Below are 15855 nucleotides of genomic sequence, written 5' to 3' on the forward strand. Positions count from 1 at the left end.
TCGCGCGTTAGAACGTGCATGGCAAAGGATCTAATGTGTTCTCTTTCGGGGCGCGAATGACGAGGAGAAGAGACGGGGACGGCAGGGAGAAAGGGAGAGGACGTTCGACGTGAGCGAAATGTCCTTAGGGAATCGAGGATCTTACAAGAGTGTCTTCGGCATTATTCTCCACCTCGATCTATGCTTTTTATGGGCTCAACTTTTTGAAGGATGTGCAAACGACGAAATTGAACGCGCAGTTAGACATTAAAGAACGTCCGTCCCCCTTTACCCCCTCGTTGAATATATATATATATATAGACGGACGTGCGCCCGATTTTTCTCGTCCCTTGTTTCGCCTGAACGCGAGCCTCTCACGGAACGACGCGTTGAATGTGAAATGATCTTGAGTCACGTTTATTTACGCCGCCGAGCGCAAAGAACATTTGACAAATCGTGCATCAAGAGACACGATAGTGTCTCGACGCCAACTTTGCATACGTAAAATTAATGACAGGTCGGCTGTGTATGACTACATTCTTATCATTGACATATCTTATATATGTACCATGTGTATATGCAATTATCGTTTTTAATTAAAAATTCATTAAAATCCAATCAATTAAAATTCATTATATGTCGAGAAAATAAGAGAAGAAAGATGTAATAAAATAAAATATATAATTAAAAAATATGTAATTTAAAACTCACCGATACGATGCACACGTCCAACTGTAAAATTGCTCCGTCATCATTCGATGCTTTCCTGAGGCAGCTCCTTTTTTCTTGTTCACTTTTTGCTATTCTTCAATGGCACTCACTCGCGAAAGCACGATTAATTACAACCGCGCACGCATTAATTAATCGAATATAATTCACCCCGGCACTTTTCACAGCACTTTCGACATTAATCGCGCACTTTATTATATTTTATGACGAAATAATAACGCGAAAACTATGCATGAGGAGATAAATGTTCACGAATTGTGCAATATTTGAAAATAAAGTTAAATTCGTCGACAGTTTCACTGATTTTAATCGAATAAAACTCGTTTGCAAATACGGCGTTTTGACAAATTACAATTACAATGGCGTACAAACGTTGAATCGTAATAAGCGATTAACGAATTATTAAAACAAATGGAATTAATAAATATATTAATTAACCGTATTGCGAGCCATCCCGAATTCATAACAGTTTGTTAATGAACGAAAATGACACCGGTAACGCGACATTACGTGAATCGAATTGATAGCAGAAATATAAAATATTGTAAAAATGTATAGAATCGCTCGATATCTGTTAATATTCGCGATCACAGTTCGAGAGATAATGCGACGATATACAAAAGCGGTACGTGTCTGTCGCGTAAATGACAAGGTCAGAGTCATGCCTATAGATGTAAATAGCAAAGCAGTGTGCGTCACCGAGAGGGAGAAACATAATATAGTATAACACAATCACATATTTTTATAGGTATAGCATATAATTATTCTTTAAAAAATAATCAGTATATTGAAAGAGTTTTACCAGCTGTTTAATAATTGATATAAAACTGTTTCAATATATTGATTATTTTTCTTAAGGGATTACATTCCTCGTCGCCACAAAATATTTAACGAAATCAATTTACGCGTAATATTTTATTTTTCTCTTCGAATTTTTTATTTTAAATTAATTATTAATAAATGCTTTTTAAATAATTGCTTTTTCGTTACTTCAATCATTCGATCCAACGATTCAAATATTATTTCGTGCTCTCAATTCGAAAAATAGCAAGCCAATTATTGTATATTTATCAATGTTATTTCAGTCAAAATAGATATATTTGATTTATACACTTGAATTTTCAAGTAAAAATCGAAACAACACGAAATAGAAATTGTAAATTATCATTTTATTTTATGTCGCTATCTTCGTTTATATCGATAATCGTTTATTCACTGAGAGTGTTCGGATTGAAATATATTCTACATCACGCTTTAAATGTTTCGATACTAGTGTTTGATAGCTATCGGACACCTCGAATTCAGTATCGTCTTATAGTGCTTTCTCTCTCGCTCTTGTGCCGTGTGCCAAGCACGGAATGCCCCCTACTACTCTACCCCCACTTTCTCTCTCCCGGCCCGCGGCATGTGCGCTTCGCTTGTGTGAGTGTGACGTCAGTGAGTGCGTCACACAATGCCGGGATTTCCTTTCCTACCGGTGCGTAGTAGTGACGTAGTGACCTTGTTGTTATTCGCGGTCAGTCACACGACGACACTCGAGCCGGCGAGTTGAGATATAAGACGCTTCATATGTAATGTATATTATTTGTTAAAATATAATTGCGAGACTATCGAGAAACGTTGCAATACGATAAAATGCGCGTAGCGATTGACTTGAAGTGCGTGTATCGCGTGAAGTGTGAAGTGTCGGTAATTGTATCATATTTAAATGGTTAGCTTAGGTAAAGTTAATTGCGTGCAGTTGTATTAATTACGTTTTCGCGAGTAATTAATTATGTTTTCGCGAGTGAGTGCCACGAAAAAGCAGCAGAAGGAAACAGGAGAAGCGGACTTCGGAGGGCATCGGACGATGGTGAAGTAATTGTGAAATATAAGGTAAGCAACATAATTTGTGCGTTATTCTTTCTTCAAATTCATTACTCATTGTTTATCTGCGATAGTGCTCTATTTTAAATCATTGTTTAATATAATATAAGATATTTAACATATTACATATAAAATATTGTACGCGTAATATTTTTTTTAAATATTAATTATTTTGGATATTCTTTTATAATGTTGAAAATTTAATTTTATACATTATTTGTATTAAATATATATATATATAATTAAATATATATATAATATTACTAATTTTATAGAAAACTTTGACAAATAGAAATATTTGACAAATCAATATGGTATATGTAATACAATAATACAATAGATAAGACCTGTAATATAATAATATTCCGTTGTTGTGTAGCGTATCAATGAGCTTTAAATTACTTTCTATAATTTTAAAATAATAAATTTATATATAAAAAATACTTAAAATAATACAAAAGACTTTAAAATTAATTGATATATAATTTTTAAAGTTATTGGTAATAATAATTCGCGAATGATTACTAGAAAATATTATAATATAAAAATTTGCACGTTGCAACGTTTTAATGAAATTTGTGCATGTCAAGTTTTTACATTTTGGTCCAAATTATTATTTATTATATTTTATTAAAGCTCATCATTTGGAATTTGCATGTAATTTTGCCAATTTACATAATTTATATCAAATGTTCTTTTATTTTTTAATTTATTTTTTATTATATTACAGTATTCTTTTCCTCAATATTTTGAAATTGTTTGTAAAATGTAGTTTCCCGCGAAAGATATTTTATAATAAAACTGAGTGCTAGAGATATTAAAGCGAGACAAGAGCTTGATCAAATCCGTTTCACGTTGACGATAACTTTTCCGTAAAGGATTAATGATACGTTGTAAGCGCTTGTATCGAGATAACATGCTTGTTTGTAGACTACGCGCTATAAATTTGCGGGCTCTGGCAGTCAGATAAATGATACTATACCCAAGGCGGTTAGAAGGACCCCCCTGTGGGGGAATCTTCATCGCGCTGTGAAACTTCTACGATACAGTACGCGCCGTTCTCGTATCAACATCGATTTTTAACAAAAAGCGGTAGATATACGGCCGTGAGAAATTGCAATTTAAATTGGAAACGGACATTGCAAAACCTGCTCGTATAAGTTAATATTCGTGGGAATTGAATGACGAAGTGGAATCGTAAAAATCTACGCCATATTGATTAAATATTGTCATGAATTAAAATGAATAAAAGATTATACAAAAAGGACAAGAAGAAATAAAAAAAAGCATCAAAATATTAGGAGAAATGTTAGAAGAAATTGCATATTTTTTGAGAGAAATTTTTACGGCGTATATTTTTCCGTGTATGTATCGCGAGAGAATAAACACTACTATATTTTTTAAAAAGCTAAAAGTAGTCACGTAGATGATTTTGCTTTATTTTTATGACGTCGAAGTTAAGTTTCCTGCAGCGTTTCGTAATAACGATAAAAGTCGTAGAAGCCGATGTCTAAGGAGAAAGGTCACCGTGCTTTGTTCGGGGTGAGACAATGGCTTACCATGCTGACATTTCTCGGGCGAATCGCCGCGCGCCTAACATTTATTATAACGACCGACGTCCAACGTCATGACTAAAGTTTGCACTTTTATTAAGCTGCCGTCTTTCACAAGGGAACTCTAATTAGCTCCTTCGTTGCACATTTTTCAGATATGTATCCATGCGCTCGAACATGTAGACGGCGTATTATTCTCTGAAATTTAGAAAAAAAATCACAGTCGATATCAAATGAGATATATTTCGTAAATCAGATACATATAAACAATTTGGTATATAAATAGTTTATATATTTTGAACAAATAATTAATTATATTTATAAAATATATAAAATACTCTTGAGTTAATTTTGAGATACTAGAAGAGTTAATATAAAAAATAATTTTTATTCATACGTAAAATATAAAATTATATATATTGTTACGATGTATTCAAAATTCACACTATATCTAAAAATTTTATAAATATATATTCTTGTCATTATATATTCTAAGGGGCCTAAAGAAAATGTCTTGATAACCGAAAAGATAACATTTTGTAGTATAGGATTGAAATGTTCTACATACTTAGAATGCGAGGTATCACACAATCCGGAAGAAATCAATTTCCTTAAATACATGTAATAACGATTGATAAAAGATAAAGGGACCTGCGCGATATTTCTCCAAAAATTATAATGAATAAATTATTATCGGAATAACGTGAGATGTCGGAAACAGCAGGAGCGATTCGCGTCGCGAGATGCTTTGCTTTGAGCCGAAGACGGCTGTCGCAGCGGCCGGTTCGAGGGTTTGAGGGCTCAGCATGCATCGCATCCCTCACTTGGCAGCCAATATTGGTTCACACGAATATACATACGTGCACACGAGTGTGAAACACATACCACACCCGGGCATCGACCGGGCATCGAACGCTTACGTGTCGTCGACGAGTACACAGATCGCACCCCCGCCGAAATACCGCGGTGTCGCCGTGTCGACAGTAGCAAAAATGCGACGTTCGTGCTTTATATTGTTTTGACGCACTTATTCGTAGCGCGTTTTATATTTCAACGATATAGAATTTCATCGCTGAAAGGTCGGTTCCTCGATTACCTTGTTCGAAATTATGCAAAACGTCAAAATAGATTTTAACGCTTTATCATCCGCATCTCGAGATTAATCTTCCCGATTATTCCTTGATTTTTTGTCTTGCGTTTTACAAAAATACGAATGGGTGTGTAATATATACATCGGAATATCGATCTGCAATCGCTGGTGCGTGTCATCGGTACGGGAACAAATACACTCGCGGCTTGGGAATATTGTTGTCGTTATACTAACGCAAGCGTACACGACGGGAAATGCGACGTGTGCATGCTTTATATTGTTTTGACGTGTTTCGCGGAAATGCGTGTTGGGACGCAGCATTGCAATGGAGATTGGCTACAGGCGGGTTACAGATGGGTTGAGGGCGAAAAGGGGTCGTTGCGACAATAATTGTGTCTTTAACGGTGCCGGTTGTACGCTTGTCTCGCACATATACTCCCGGAAGTAAACATAGTTTCACTGAACCATAAGGGCGAATCTGGCTAAATAATTTTCTTCTTATTAGCTTAATCAAAGATAATTGGCATGCAATATTTATTTGCTCAAAATGTTTAATTTATATAAAAATGAGAAGAAAACGATTTTTTGAACAGATTCAGTTTCTTAATAAAAATCTGAAAAAAAAACTCTTCATATATTTAATTAAATAAAAATTATTTAAAAGGAGTTACTTGAAATAAAATAAAAATTTTTATAATAAATTTCTTTTAACATGCATATATAAATAACAACTATTAAAATAATAGGTAGTTAAAACGCATGAATGGTAATGCATAACTTGAATATTTACTTGTAAAATTTTTTACGTCAAACACTTTTATATACACATGTTAATCAGAAATTTTTTTAACTCTTAAATTGTATTAATAAAAAAAAATCTTTCGATTAATCGATCGCCTTGTTATAGCTACATTTGCATAAATCTTCTCATGATCGTACTCCCATCCCATAAGGGATGACAGAGAATCGCGGCGCGTGAAGGGCCAACGTAAGATAATCTCGTTTAATAATCCTCGCAAGCTAGATTGAAAGCGCGTTCACATGCAATTAATGGAACATTTCGATCGCAATATGCTTCGGGGGATAGGCGTAACATATGCATGATATTCATCGTCGTCGTTCGATACCCCTTTATCATGGATGCACCTGTACACGCGACTCGGAAAATTGCTTGTGCAAGATTCAATAAAGTTTAACCGTCACATTTTTCTACGCATCTATTATAATTGGCTAATGCTTAGGCATGCCAGATTTTTTAACTAGCGACATATCGTCGACATTTTTTAATATTAATGAAAATTTATCCCGTAAATTTTTCAACAGAGCAATGCTAATTAAATGTAAATTTTGATTGATCTTTTTCCTTCTCTTTTTGAAAAAGTTTAAATGAAAAGAGATACAGTTACATGCCTCGTGACACGCATGATCTGCGAAGCGCATTTATACGATGCTCGTTTAACAGCCTACTCTCTATCATTCCAAAGTGACTGTGATCTATGTGTCAGCGAGATGCCAGGCATATGCGCTCGATGATATTTCACTGGCTATCGAGTGCGTATCAAATCTGTCACCGCCATGATATTGTGCTTCGAAGCGACTTTAAATGCACGTTAAATCCTTCGTTAATTTTACGCACTTCACAACGCGATTAGATTATGATATCACAACTATAAACTTTATTAAATAAAATTGTGTTAATATATGGAAAGATTTTGATGAAAATAAATCTGTAAGATACTTAAACGATAATTTCGTAATTGTGAAACACTATTTAAAGTCATTCAATTTCAAATTGGTGTTAAAACTGAAAAAGTAATAATTTAATAATTTTAGAAATAAATATTAATACATTCACATTAACACATTAATTTTAAATAAACACAATTGAATTATTAATGTGTGAGAAATGTCGGCTTCTCTTCCCTAGTATCTTAAGATGTAGCAATAAATCCATTAAAACTTGTTTCCTTGGAAAAGTTTAGGAAATGCAAAGTCTAATGTATGTGTGTATATTGTATATGTGTGCACACAATATCAATGTTGTCTTTTGTTTCAGGATTGTGTAAATTAAAATTTATTTCTGTACATTTAAGTATGTTATTTGAGCGTTAATAATTAATGTCTGTATTAAAAAACTGATGGTGTATACTGAATTATTTGTTTCATGCTGGAATTATAAACTTTTCTCGAAGTTTTGTTTGGAATCACCAAACTACACCACCTCTTAAATGTTTTTCTTTGCCAATTTGAAGTTGTAACTAATTGAGATGTAGTCTTGTTATTACAGTCGTGTTTACCTTCTACAATCCTAAATAAAGAACAACATGGAAGGTGCAAGTTAAAGTTAAACAATTTCCTGAAATTTATTAAATTGCTATTTATCTTAATTTATCAATTTGTCTCTATTATTAATACATACATATACATTGAAATCGATTAATCTTCAGAATGACTTTATTATCGCGCGACGTGTGATCGAATAACGACGGTTATATTCTTAAACTCGCTATCCACCTACATTAAACCGAGAAACCGTAGAGGAGAAAATAATGGGTGATATTTCTTTCCGATGAGAATATATAATAGGCAAATTGCAACAGGCGCATATTTGACGAGGACTATCTAGTTCTTTTTGGTATATTCCTCATCTCTCCCCTCCATCCTCCATCCAACTTTTCTCGCCCTCATACTCTCCCGGCAAAATATTCTTTCGTAATCGAAATGCATATATACATGAGGTTGAATGCTGTTGATGTGAGACTTAAGCGTACGCGAGCTGATGAAAAAAGGTACATCGTGAATCGACGTACGGATGAGAAGAATGAAAAAGGCGAGATGAATGAAGTGAAAAAATAAAATGTCACGATGTGAAGCTAAAAATAATTTAACGATTTCATTGAAACAGAGAAATATTATTGCGAGTATACTAAAATTTAAATGAATTTTACAATTTCTCTTCATTATAGGGGGAAGATAAACGAAAAGAATTTTATAAATTAATTAGTGTATACAAATATATCAAAGTTTTTCTCAGTTTTCAATTTATTTTTAGAATATAAATGCATGTGATATTTATTTTAAAAATATTTATTCTAATTTTGTGTAAGACAAACATGAAGTATTCATTTTGATTATATGAGCTTTATATAAACAATTTTAAAGGTATGAATCATTAATGAACCGTCGATAGAGTTAAAATGCACATATTAATATAGCGCCAATAGATATATTTATATTTATTGGCTATATTAATATGTTTATTTTCCATAACTTGAATAGCGCATCTAAAAAACACAATATTATGTGATTGTTAATATAATATATAAATATAAAATGTCTTTACGTTTATTTGCCAGCAATAATAATTAGTCGGTAATAAAAAGAATTTCTCCTTTTCCTCTTTTTCTGGCTCGAAAAAATCGAGTTGGAATAAATATGATCAAGAGTAACGAAAAATACATCTTGACTAACCTGAAGAATGGATAGATAAACCATACAAATATGGTACATGGCTAATACTAGGTAGAATACATAGATGTGCAAATGAAAGAAAATATTTTCTCACATTTATACATAAAAATGTATTTTTGTTCACGAGAGAAATTTTAATCCACTTGATACGATAATCCATATTTGTTTTTCTTTATCTCGTTTTGTTATTCTTTCCAATATGCTTTAAGTAGATAGATGGCCGAATTTCCTCGATATAAAACATACATGCATGCATTGATAAAAAAGAGCGAATCGTAAAAAAATTGCACGTGGCGGTTTAAAGGGATGAAAACAAGTGACGCGTACTTTCGGGGACTTCGAGAAAGGGAGGACGAGGATAGACGATGCGAGAGAGAAAACGAACGAGGAGGCGATATGTCATGTGACTCGACGTGTGTTTGGCGGAACGAACAAATTTCCATTAGCCGGTTCAACTTTCCACGGTGACCTGGGAAAACCGGGTGACCACTGCCAATCAGCACGACCTTGTTTTCAAACCGCGCAACGGAAAAAAAAACGACTAGCAGGCCGCCTTTAACGTGCTTCTGCCGACGCTCTGCGGATATTTCCGGACAGTTTATCCGAATGATATTACGAATTATATTATGAGTGCTCTACTTCATCTCGAATAATTGGATAAATATCTCGTAACGATGCTGAATTTATATTTTTTTTTAAGGCTTCTCTTAAATAAGACTAAACTCGAGATTTTCGACGTATTGCAGATTATGATTTTTCGTTGTAACACATCTACAATTTTAAATTAAAAAATTATTAAATTATATATGCGTCTATTTTTTTATACGCAAAATTTATAGCGAACCTCCCGGATTGTGACTCGCAAGTTTACAGACAAGGAAATCAGCAACAAAACACATTCCATCCGCGGGCTTTAGAAAACCGGAGCGATTCAATTTCGGGACGTGAGTGTAAAATTGGTTTACCGTCGTGAAGAACAAAACCCGCGTATGTTTTGTCCGCGAGCTAAGCTGTTGTTTTAGTCATCTTTCTAAAATCGCTGTTTTTTATCGGTATCTGAGCAAAGCGAAGTGCTCGAGATCGTATTACGTTCCTGTTATTTTATATTAAATTACGTACTCATAAATTTTGTGTTAGCGGTTAGCTATTATTATAATAACATAACGTTAGTGGGGAGGCAATTAATGATAATAATACCATCATATATGTTGTTTATTAATTAGATCGTCCAAATAACATAACTTTTCTCCTCATTTTGCGGAGAGTCATTTTCGAATGATAATTGGCCTGCGTTGCGTTTTACCGCAATTCGATTCAATATTTTCTACTTTACACTTCGCAAATACCCATCAGTTTTGCTGAAATTCGCTTCACGGATATTCCGACTATCAAAAAGCGTGTTAAGAGTATTTTATTTTATTTTGCTCTTCTTATGTAACAATAGTAAACAATGGACCGCTCAGGCAAACCGCTCATCGATTGCTTTTCGCTGGCTAAGCTTAACAAGCCGGCAACCGCAATATAGACTAATGATACTAATGCCGGAGAAATGCTCACGTGTTTTGCGAGCCCAATTGTTGACTCGCCTCTTGCAGATGTATTTATATTGCTCGCTTAAACAATATTCCCTATGCCGCAATGTAATGGTTTAACAAACTTTCCCGAATGAACTAAGGCATTAAATTACATACATTGCTGATTATTAGCACAAGAGAAGTGAAATGAAACAGCTGGAAACAAATATAATATAATATATATAACTTAATTATTTAATAATTAAAGATAAATAGATTAGATTAGTTATTTCTATTACCATATATTTTATTCTAGTTTCAGTTATTATTAATTTTTTATAATTTATGCTAGATAAAAATATAATTATAATTTTGCTTAATATTAAATATAGCTAATGTTCTGTTTGCAACATAATTAATTGTAAAAAACCGAAGTTGAATTGCGTACGATCTTTTTCTTCTAGGAATCGTCTCGAAACTCGAATAGCGAGATTCAATTGCGGCGTGGACGAAATTGTTCCGTTGCTGTTACGCAACAACGGAGAACATGCATATCACATGCGTATGCAGAAACGATTTATCTGGCGGGGCTTAGTCGTTATTTCAGCACCGTCGTCGCCACACAAAATTACATTAACATAAACACGACCGCGAGCGTATGCATCAAAAATATACGGTTTACTATGGTAGGGTTACTATGGAGGGCTGACCCTCTCCAATCGATATCCACTCAAAATTTCAGCGATGGCACTCGAAACGATGTCTACTCGAAATTTTCCAACGAATCGAGCATGCCTGCTGAAGCTACCTCCCTACACATATTTCGAAATTATTATATTATATAGAATATTAATATCAGTATCAATATAGCTTTCTACGATTATTATTCTACAAATGCATTCATCATTTCATCAAGTCGAAAAGTTGCTTCCGGCAAAAATGAGAATTTTAAATTCCTTGCATGATTGCGATATTATTTCCAGATTTTTGAGAATTGGAATTATTGTTTCTGAAAGACGAGAGGAATCTTGAAATTTTCTCAGGATTTGATCTCGGTATACGATTTCTCTCTACACGCTCGAAGCATTCGATATCTCGCGGGAGAATATCAATGCCATCGCTGGCTGACTACCTTCTATATCTCGACCGATCGTCCTTTTATTTACAGCCGCGGGCTCGTCTCGCTCGTTGTATCCCACGACGATCGGCGTCGTTACGCATGCGTTCCATCGCAGAGAGAGAGAAGCTACGGAATATCGGAAAATGATTTTGAAAGGTTCGTTTGTGTGTGCGTTGAAGTAGCACGATATTCGGCGCCGTTCAAGTCGAAATTGCTCTGATCGACGCAAAAAAATCGTCGCGACGAAAATCTTGTTTCGCGTTTAAAGGAAGTCTGCCAATTGACAATGATTGGTGGGTTTCGATCGAAAATCGATCAAAATATTCTCGAATGCGTGCACTGATTAAAATTCAAGATACTAATTTTGCAAAATAGAATGTGCAATTCATAGATATATACGCTCGAAAATTAATTAGTCACCTGCGCTCGCTGTCCGATGCAGATTTATTATTAATTATACTGCTCCTTTTAACATAATTATTCATGCAGAAAATTAAACAGTTGAGTTAACTGATGAATTTTGATGCAACTTAACAAAAATTTCATATTATGACGTTTCATATGTGCATTCAAAATCAAATCAACGTTGATGGAATAGAAGGAAATAAAAGGACATGATGCGCAAAAGCTAGTTATCGAGCTTCTATGAAGCTCGATAAAAGCTATCTGCAAACATACTCAACTCGGTATACGAGGCTTAAACTGTTATTCGAATAATCGAGAGCAAAGCGTGCAATTGCGAACGATTCGTAACTTCGTCGTCGTTGAAAGTGGCGACGGGCATGAGCCAATTATGAAATTGTAACCATTAGAAGCGCGGTATGTCGTGGCTAACTAACATCTATAACTAACTTACTTGCCAAGCGCATATTTCCGACTTAGTGGACCCAGGCATTTATTACGAATCGGGAATGTCGGACGCGTTCGCGCAAGCAACGATTACGAACTTTCGTCGATTCGATCCGCGATAGTCCTCGGTCAAATGGAAGACGCTAATAACATTCGCTCATAAATATTAATGAGACGGAATAAATTCCTGATTAAGATAAAAATTTATATATCAAGAATATATATCATATCAGAGATTGCGAATCATTATAAATGCTTTGACTGATGCTCTACTTTTTTTCAGCAGTGAACTGAATTTATAAATTACATTTTAAATTAGTTTAAAAATTAACTATAACGAGATATAACGAGATTTGCGAAAGTAAAAGTCCGCAAATCTAATAAGTAAATCTAATAAGTAAAAATAGAGTTGTATTACGCGCTTTGAAATAGGAGCCTTCTTAATTATTCCATTCGGGACAACATGTCGTTGTATTAAACTTTCCAAATTCGATCACTTGTACCTTTTCAGAATGATGCGCGTTGAAATATACGACAGAAATAGAAATGATACGATTGAAGAGAATAAAAAGTATGCATTATGTTCGCCGACGCGTACATAAAAACTCGCCTACCCGGTATCTGTACTTTAACCACATCCCGTGGCCATTTGCATCTCATTCCAAATATATCACTTTCATTAACGAAGTGGAATAGTAGATTTTTAGATTCACATATTGCGGACGCAGATTTCACGCAAATGTGTCGTGCACGATAAAAACTTTGACGATACGTAAAAGTTTTCGGCCTCTGTTTGCGCTGGTGACGCAAAATCAACGGGGATGAAAGTTGCAAATTGCAGTCAGAAGGAAGAAAGAAAGATACATATTTTGTCTGGAGAAACTTTCCCTACGAATAAAAGCGGATTATTTTTTAAAGAGAAAGAGAGAAAGAAAAACATAAAAAGATTTCATGACGAGATGTGGAAATAAATTGCGAATTAGCGATACATATAATTATTTGTATTATTAATGTTTGTATAGCACTTTATATAACATTTTCGATGAATTCACAGTTGAATGAATATTTTATTTTTATTGACAAAAAATTATATGCAAATAAACTTTCTTTTTGTTTAATGCTATTTTTCATTTAACAATATTATTTTTTATAAATTATAACATGTAATTTTAAATATATTTCTCATTAATCTTGTGCATATAATTTTTAACTTAAATATTAAAATTGTATCGAAAAGAAAAATAATCTTCAAAATTAAACTAAAGTAGGATTTAATTACAAAATAAGATTTTTGTTATAAAAAGTTGCCTTTGTTTAGATTCTTAATTATTTGTAAAAACTATTATTTCCATGAGAAAGAGAAAAAGAGAGAGAAATTTTTGCTGAAAAATTAATTCTAATTTGGATAAAAAAAATTCTCGTATAAAAACTGATTTACTAAGACTTTAGTTTCTTTCGTGAAAAAATTCCAGCTTTAAGATGTGTTAAGCGTCATAAACTTTTGAACGATAAAACTTTCCTTAAGTCAATTTTTTCAATCGTACTGCCTGAGATTCCCAAGATTGGCAAGGCGTTTCATGACCGCGACACTACGGGCTTAAAAAAAAGTTGGCACTGTAATGTGTAGTGATAGAATACATATCGAACAAGTAATCGAATAAAAATCACGGCTGATAAAAAGATTATTGACACCATCGGAAATTAGGTCTAAGGCATTTGCGGTGGCACATTTTTTTTTTTAGAGAAAGAGAGTGGGGGCAGTTTCAAGACTCTTCGAGATCCTACAATCCCCGAGTGAACCCGTTCTCAACGGGAACGAGATCGAACGACGGATAATATTTGAGTTTTCGAAGGCCATCAAGCGCGAACGAGGGGGAGACAAGGCCGAAGGTCGTGGGTTAAGTAAGTGGTTAAGAGGATGGCGTCGCACGCTACTGGGGTAATGGAATAAAAACACTCGATACCGATGTCGTCACCTTCGACCTAAACGGAGAGTGGTCGAAGGGAAGGCAAAAGGGTGAACGCCTCGTTGCTCTCTTTTTCCTCGGACCTGACGAAAGGAGAAGACCGCACGCTTCGAGAGCTTCATCAGAAAGCACTTGTATCTTTGTAGGTCTCCTAGAAACGTAGCGCGAAAATATTTTGCGATTAATACAATTGGAATATCTTTTATTAATATCGGCATGTGCGGCATATGATTTCTTTCCTGTTTCACGTTTTGTTATCAAAATATTGCTATAGAGTAACTTTTTTAAATGAAGGTTCGAATGAAGTATTTGTCTTGCATATTTTGATTTTAGCAATATCCAAGTATTTTCTATGATCGCAAATACTAAGCATTTTATAGTTATTGTCTGAATTTTATTTTCAAATATTAGATATCTTAGAAAATATCAAAGAAAAATTTTCTAAGATATTAAATTAGATCTTTTAACTACTTTTTTAATAGGATGTAAAAATAATGAGAAAGGATTGCTATATGTGATAATAGAATGTTATTAAATAATTGTATGAATCTTTTTATATTCTTTTTTTCTTAATAATAATGAAATAATTTTTTAATAGTAATAATTTAAAATATACAATTTTTATTTTAAAGAATTTTTTTCATATAGTTCAATAATTACTTTGTCGCGTATAGAGAAGGCATCACATTTTTTTTCTAGATTTGACTTTCGTTGCAGGCTAAATCAGAGAATTAATGTCGCACGTGAATTAAATTACGCTTTTAAATGGAGAAAATATGAAATTGCCGGATATTAAGGGGTGCGCATCGGGATTTGCTCAATCGACAAAGTCGATTATGATCACGTTTCAGCGAAATTGGAGGCGAGGTGTCCGGCCAGAATTTTCGTTAATGGTGCGAACGATATACGCATAAAGGGCTCTCTGCGTGTGCACGCATCTGCACCCTCTTTTTGCCCACTTATAGTTGCTTTGAACATAGTTTGTATGTCTGCGATCTCGCAATTAGTTTGCATTCTGTCCTCGATGTTCATTGCTGATGACGTTTATCTTGTGCGTTTAGAACACGAAGTATAACAGTTGAATATACAGAATGTTCACTAGAAATAACTACATATTTCCGCTTTCGATTTTCGAAAAATATTACATATTTACTTTCTATATTTTTTAATTATTTTTTTTTTTCGAAAGATATAAAAGATTACATTTGTAAAAGAAATCGACGCAATGAAAGGATGCAATAATGTATATTTACTAGTTATAGCCATATAGACTCGCGCAGGATATAAAGTCAGCACGGATGCAAAGTTTTAATACCGTGGAGTTCCAAAGGGAGAACTAAACTGCAGGACATTTCAACCCTTTTCATTATTTTAAGGCATTCCCTTTGGAACCGTGAAAACGTATTTAGCGAACACGAAAAATTTTATGAGCTAATAAAAATTTATTCAAAGCTTTTGCTTGCGCGTGTGCACCTTATTCTTAACTGAGTTATTTTCTCCGCGTGAAAAAAAAATGTCTTATGAGATCTGAATTATATAACTTTCTGGTTTATAAAAGTAGCGTATTTACAGACAGTAATATTATATAATCGATATAATAAGAGCGGAAGTATTAAATTTTCGAAGGAAGAGCTTTTTTATGGCCGCAAACGAATTTTGCCGGTGCGCGGAAATACTCGTAAAACATTGAAGAGCGGGACAATTTATTTTTATGGAA

The 15855-nt window shown here is 33.9% G+C and overlaps 2 protein-coding genes across 5 annotated transcripts in view; one reads left to right on the top strand and one right to left on the bottom strand.

The window, feature by feature from the left end:
* The window catches only part of LOC105257369 (carbonic anhydrase-related protein 10), a 55511-nt gene extending 54396 nt beyond the window's left edge, over positions 1-1115 (bottom strand). For both annotated transcript variants that reach the window (XM_011267947.3, XM_020029402.2), the window contains exon 1: positions 691-1115. The gene's annotated coding sequence lies outside the window, so the exon portion shown is untranslated. The remainder of the gene's footprint in view (positions 1-690) is intronic.
* Positions 1116-2048: 933 nt separating this feature from the next.
* LOC105257368 (lachesin) overlaps positions 2049-15855 on the top strand; it is a 156699-nt gene continuing 142892 nt past the window's right edge. For 2 of the 3 annotated variants that reach the window (XR_002192830.2, XM_011267940.3), the window contains exon 1: positions 2050-2583. The gene's annotated coding sequence lies outside the window, so the exon portion shown is untranslated. Of the gene's footprint in view, positions 2584-15855 lie in introns of all 3 variants that reach the window. The other variant, XM_011267942.3, reaches the window with a different exon arrangement.

Source organism: Camponotus floridanus, unplaced genomic scaffold (assembly GCF_003227725.1).
Source record: "Camponotus floridanus strain SB8 unplaced genomic scaffold, Cflo_v7.5 scaffold54, whole genome shotgun sequence".
NCBI lineage: Eukaryota > Metazoa > Arthropoda > Insecta > Hymenoptera > Formicidae > Camponotus > Camponotus floridanus.